Source organism: Manduca sexta, unplaced genomic scaffold, assembly GCF_014839805.1.
Source record: "Manduca sexta isolate Smith_Timp_Sample1 unplaced genomic scaffold, JHU_Msex_v1.0 HiC_scaffold_3719, whole genome shotgun sequence".
Classification (NCBI taxonomy): domain Eukaryota; kingdom Metazoa; phylum Arthropoda; class Insecta; order Lepidoptera; family Sphingidae; genus Manduca; species Manduca sexta.
Window position 1 is genome coordinate 1 of NW_023594818.1, and position 6,927 is coordinate 6,927.

The window sequence follows — 6,927 nt, forward strand, 5'->3', positions numbered from 1 at the left end:
GTCTTTTTTAACTTCTTATATAAATTAATTGCACTTTTATTTTTATTTTTTAATCGTTAATTAGTTTAAAATTATAACCAAATGTATTTCAATGCAAGCTGTATACATATTTACATATATATATATATTTATTAATAAACTATAATCATACTAATATTTTAAATGGGAAAAAAAAATATGCGAAAGTTTGTGAGAATGAATGGATGTACATATGTATGTTTGTTCCTCTTTTACGAAAAAAACGACTGAACGGATTTGGATGAAACTTTACTATTTCTATTGTTTTTATATTGGTTATACATCAGGATAAAAATACACTACATAGGCTACAATTGATACTGATTTTGTGTAATTTGGTCAGAATATAACGATACATATCAAGTAAGTTGAAAAAAAAATATCCCTTCACTCGGGCGAAGCCACGAGCAAAAGCTAGTATAACACAATATAACAATGTGAAAATCGATGGTGGACCTAATAAAATAATTTAGAAAACAATTATGTATGAAAATATAAAATTAAGTACTATATATATACTTAGTCTGGCCATAAATACTGTTACACTTAATTATAAAAAAATATTACATTTGAATTTCGAATCTGTCATTTTTATACGATTGTTCATTGTGTTTTCTCATTTTGGCGCCAATACATTGTAAAATATTTTGCGATATTAAAATGGTGTGGGGTGATAAAGAGAACCGAATCGCTGTGATAGCATTACACAAAGTAGGTATGGAGCCAAATGCAATTTTTAAAACTCTCCATACACTTGGTATTAGTAAAATGTTTGTGTACCGGGCTATTAATAGGTACAATGAGACCTCCTCTGTTTGTGACAGAAAAGATCTGGCCGTCCACGTGGTCTTCGTACGAAAAAGGTGGTCAAAGCAGTAAGGGAAAGAATTCGAAGAAATCCTGTCCGAAAGCAAAAGATTTTATCTCGGGAAATGAAGATAGCACCTAGAACCATGTCGCGTATTTTAAAAATGACTTAGGACTTGCAGCCTATAAGAGACGCACTGGCCATTTCTTAACTGATAATTTAAAGAAGAATAGGGTGGTAAAATCGAAACAACTACTGAAGCGGTACGCAAGGGAGGTCACAGAAAAATTTTGTTTACGGATGAGAAAATTTTTACAATTGAGCAACATTTTAACAAACAAAATGACCGTATTTATGCTCAAAGCTCTAAGGAAGCTTCCCAATTAGTCGACAGAGTGCAACGTGGACATTATCCGACTTCAGTGATGGTTTGGTGGGGTGTTAGCTATGAAGGAGTGACTGAGCCATATTTTTGTGAAAAGGTATCAAAACATCGGCACAAGTGTATCAAGATACCATTCTTGAGAAGGTAGTTAAGCCCCTTAACATCACCATGTTCAATAACCAAGTATGGTCCTTCCAGCAAGACTCGGCGCCGGGTCATAAAGCTCGGTCCACGCAGTCTTGGTTGGAATCGAACGTTTCGGACTTCATCAGAGCTGAAGACTGGCCGTCGTCTAGTCCCGATCTTAATCCGCTGGATTATGATTTGTGGTCAGTTTTAGAGAGTACAGCTTGCTCTAAACGCCATGATAATTTGGAGTCCCTAAAACAATCTATACGATTGGCAGTGAAGAATTTTCCCATGGAAAGAGTGCGTGCTTCTATTGATAACTGGCCTCATCGTTTAAAGGACTGTATTGCAGCCAATGGAGACCACTTCGAATAAGCTTTTTATATTTTTAATTGTTTTATATTTATGTATTAAACTGACACACTGTAAAAGTAATAAATGTTATTTGCAGTTAACAATTTTCTTTTTTCTTTATTACAATATTTATGGCAAGACTAGGTATATATATTTTAAACAACTTTACCCTATCTTAGGTCAATGATGCAGCGTACTCGTGATTCTTCTATTGTGTTTATGGGCAATTGAGATCATATAACAATTGACGCATTACTTCCTATGCCGGGAAGGCCTTTGCCTATGCTATAAAAAAACGACGAACAGGGTACCCTTATTTTTGAAATTGTTTCTTGATAAACAAAAATAACGTCAATTCTATTTGTGTTATCATTAACGTGTTATTTATAGTCCTCGAATCTTTAAACGTAGATGTTCTCTAGACTAAAATAGAGGTTGGCGACGCCATCTTTAATTATGTCATAAGAGTATTAAAATAGCTCATTGAATTATTCCTATAGAATTCGCGTCCTACGTACAAATACCTTAAAACTATGCCAGATCAAAGTATTAATTAGGTGTGCTACTATGAGGAGAATGGTCACTGAAGTTGGACTTTATTGACCTTTTAAGCGCCTGACCTAAAAATCACACTAAAACTAACGAACAAAATCATTCAGTCAATTGCGAATACTTTTATTATGATCAAACGTAATAAAATACGACGAATAACCTTCCTTGCAGTAGTAAAATATTAAATTACTTTATATTGTGACCAGCGATACCAACTAAGAATCGTTTTAGAACGTAAAGATAGTTGAGTCTACTGGACTAGATTTTTGGTGGATATGTTCTCTGTTTATATTAGGTAGGTACTTAACAGGTGATTTGTTTCCTTGAATTTACAGGTTTTAACATTTAATTCAAAGTCCCAGTAGAGCCCATGATACAATGTTTAGCCGATATAAAGGAATAAACAATAAAATTTCTTTTTTATTTTCAATATATAAATTTAATCCAATAGATGTAATCTTCAAATTGTATCTATTGGAGCTAAGAAATTTTGAAATTAATAACTTTAATTAATTAGGATAAGTACAAGAGTTATGTAGATAAATGAAACTACAAAATAATTAAATAACCTTAAGTAATTACTTTATTTTTTTTTTCCAACTGGTGATCATGTACTGCCATTTACGTTACAATAAATTAAATCAGTCTTATAAACATAATACATTACATTAAGATGCATACAATACATTCTTTCATACTTTCGAATCACGTAGGAACTGCAGGTACTATGTTGCTGTGTGATGTTCAAGTGAACGAGTGTTCAGTCGACCTCTTCGACGGTGGGTCCGTCACCTCTGCCGTGTTGTTGCCCTCCTGGCGCGGCCCCAGCACCGGTGCCGCCGTGCATCTTCGTCATGACTGGTGAGCAGACGCGCTGCAGGTCCTTGAGCTTGTGTTCGTACTCTTCCTGCTCGGCGAGGGTGTTGTTGTCGAGCCAACGTAGCGCCTCATCACAAGCGGAGCGCGCCGTGCTCTTGTCGCTCTCGCTGAGCTTGTCGCCGGCGTCGTCGAGCGCCTGCTTCACGCTGAACACGTACGCCTCAAGCTGGTTGCGTGCCGCCACGCGCTGCCGCTGTTCTCGTCCTCTTCCTTGTACCTCTCCGCCTCGGCAAGCATGCGTTCGATTTCCGCCTGCGACAGTCGCCCGCGGTCGTTCTTGATCACGATGTTCTTCGAGCGGCCGGTGCTGTTCTCCTTGGCGGACACATTCAGGATACCGTTTGCGTCCATGTCGAAAGTGACGTCGATCTTCGGGACGCCGCGAGGCGGCGGGATGCCGGTCAGGTCGAACGTGCCGAGCAGGTTGTTGTCCTTGGTCATGGCGCGCTCACCCTCGTACACCTGGATGGTGACTGCCGGCTGGTTGTCAGAGTACGTAGTGAACGTTTGCGACTGTTTGCACGGGATTTTGGAGTTGCGCTCGACGATCTTGGTCATGACGCCACCAGCGGTCTCGATTCCGAGCGACAGTGGAGCCACGTCCACCAGCAGCACGTCCTGGATCTTGGAGTCGGTGGCGCCGCTCAGAATGGCGGCCTGCACGGCGGCGCCGTACGCGACCGCCTCGTCCGGGTTGATGGACAGGTTCAGCTTCTTGCCGCAGAAGAAGTTCTGAAGCAGCGACTGCACTTTGGGTATGCGCGTCGAGCCACCGACGAGGACCACGTCGTGGATCTGACTCTTGTCCATCTTGGCATCCTTGAGCGCCTTCTCCACGGGGTCAAGGGTGCCGCGGAACAGGTCTGCGTTCAGCTCCTCAAAGCGCGCGCGCGACACTCGCGTGTAGAAGTCGATGCCCTCGTACAGCGCGTCGATCTCGATAGTTGCTTCAGTGCTGGACGAGAGCGTGCGCTTGGCTCGCTCGGCTGCGGTGCGTAGACGCCGGAGAGCGCGAGGGTTAGAACGTAGGTCCTTCTTGAACTTGCGCTGGAACTCCTCGGCGAGGTGGTTCACCAGTCGGTTGTCGAAGTCCTCGCCGCCTAGGTGAGTGTCACCCGCCGTCGCCTTCACCTCGAACAGCGAGCCCTCGTCGATGCTCAGGATGGACACATCAAAGGTGCCGCCGCCCAAGTCAAAGATGAGCACGTTCCGCTCGCCCTTCAGGTTCTTGTCAAGGCCGTACGCGAGTGCAGCGGCGGTGGGCTCGTTAATGATGCGAAGCACATTCAGTCCTGCGATGGCGCCTGCGTCCTTGGTTGCCTGTCGCTGTGAGTCATTGAAGTATGCCGGCACAGTGATGACCGCATCGCGCACCGCGCTGCCCAGGTACGCCTCGGCGGTCTCCTTCATCTTGGTCAGCACCATGCTGCTGATCTCCTCGGGCGCAAACCTCTTCATCTCGCCTTTGAACTCCACCTGGATCTTGGGCTTGCCGCCGTCGCTGACCACCTTGAACGGCCAGTGCTTCATATCCTGTTGGATCTTTGGGTCGTCAAACTTCCTGCCGATCAGTCGTTTCGCGTCGAACACTGTGTTGTTGGGGTTCAGCGCCACCTGGTTCTTGGCCGCATCACCGATCAGCCGCTCGGTGTCCGTGAACGCGACGTACGACGGTGTTGTTCTGTTGCCCTGGTCGTTGGCGATGATCTCCACATTGCTGTGCTGCCACACGCCGACGCACGAGTAAGTCGTACCGAGGTCAATTCCAATTGCTGGCATTTTGATTGTGTGTTGATTACTTTTCTTCCGTAAATAATACTCTTAAAATCGCTGGAAATATTCTTCACTTCGCTGAGAGCGTAACTTGCGTTTCGATTTCGCACCGATGTCTCTTCGTCTGCTTCGTATTGTGTTTCAAATTGTACTGAGTTCCCGCCGCACTGCGCGCGCTTAAATATTAAACGAATAGAATTCGCGAATGTTCTACAACATGCGCGACGCGGCCAATCGGTACGGGTCTTTGGTCGAACATTCTGGAAGGTCAGTCAGGTCGACCAATAAGAATGCGGCACTTGCTGATAGAGACGAAAACTATAGTGCTTACTCGTTTTCTCCCGATGTTACTGCGTCATAAAAAATCGAGAATCGTCGGAAATTGTTATTTAATTTTCTATGAATTTACTTAATTTCAGGAAAAAGTGAGCACACATTTTGTAATAAACCGGAAATTAAAATGTATTTCATTCATGTATTATGAGTAGAAAATGGAAAAAGGTTATGAAATGTGGTATACATAGTATCCTTCAATCTCCGAGTTATTTTTTAATAAAGCTTTAATCAACAAAAATGAATAATATATGATTTTGTTTTAAATGTATAGATAAGATTTGTTTTAAATCGTTAGTTAATTATTTTTTTATATATTCTAATTAGGGTTAAATTCCGACAATAAAATGCATATATTTAGATTAGGAATATTTTTTTAAGACATGCATAATAAATTTGCAGTGATAGAAGTTTTAATCCGTATAGCGTAACAATAAGTAACTTCGATCTAGATCCACCTTCTTAACCAAATAGTAACACTTATTAGATTTCTAGTAAAAGTTGATTTTGCGCTAACCTTTAAAAAGAAAATACAATACTTAAATAAAGGAAAATTTTAAATTATGACGATTTTATTATTTATAATTGAACAAGTTTGATTCAAAAGCATTGTTATTGTTACAGGATTTTTAACGGACGGCTAGCAACACTCAAGCAAATGTCTGGAACGCAGTCGAACAGCTGTGACTGACGTAATGCGCGAAAGAGAGAGTAAATCGGTTTGTTTACAAAATTAAATGCGCGCCCTTTTGGGGATGGTTAAAGAAGGTCAATGCTAGAAAATTCCACCCTTCTTTTGTACTCGCGAACATGGGTGTTTACTAACGACTTCCATAGTCTCATAAAAAAAAATATTTTGGCAAGATGGCGCGAATCGCGACCTTATTTTGGCATCGTAACTAAATTTTTTAATATCAAATGCAAAAACAGGCGTGGGTTTGGTGACGTCATGAAAATATTTTTCTTGAAGATCGATGAACTTTGGTGGCCAAGCCGTAAATGAATGACTCACAAATATGATAATATTATTATTTCTTGATCTTCATTATGCAATGTTATACATTATTCAATGAAGGTGTTATGACGAAAGTCGATCATGTCGAAACTAAAAATATACCCAATATAAGTTGTACATATTTGTAAATGCCAGACTTTTCTGCATCTTTTAATCTAGGTTTTTTCTTCGCTAGAATTTTTTTTTATAATTAGACTATATTTTTATATACTTACCTACTTACTTAGTAAATAGTTCAATTAAGTATTATGAACTTTCTTAATATTAAATCTTTAAATCGTTTAAGTACTTAAAGATATTTATTACATTCCTGCCTAATTTATATTGTATTATGTATACGTGGTTTTCTTTTTTATACTTAAATACATAAGTATTTTTCGATTTCCCAAGACTCACGTAGATAGCGAATACCCTGAACCCAAAAACAGTGAGTCCAGGCTTTGGATTCTGATACTATAGATATATTTTTTCAATATTCAAATGAAATCCGGAATATCAACTTTAGAATTTTAGACATTTTAACCTCACATACTTAATTACTGTATAAATAAGCATATATATAAAAGTTTGGAAAAAGCATAAAACCTTGTAATTAATTTACCATTTATTATCAATTGTTCCCGCGGATATTTCCAGACTGCGTGGAATGCATCGTTTAATGTTACGGCGCATGACTCATTG

At 40.2% G+C, this 6,927-nt stretch overlaps 1 pseudogene; it reads right to left on the bottom strand.

Moving 5' to 3' along the window:
- Positions 1 to 2,990: 2,990 nt before the first annotated feature.
- LOC119193188 lies at positions 2,991 to 5,055 on the bottom strand (annotated as a pseudogene).
- Between the last annotated feature and the right edge of the window lie 1,872 nt (positions 5,056 to 6,927).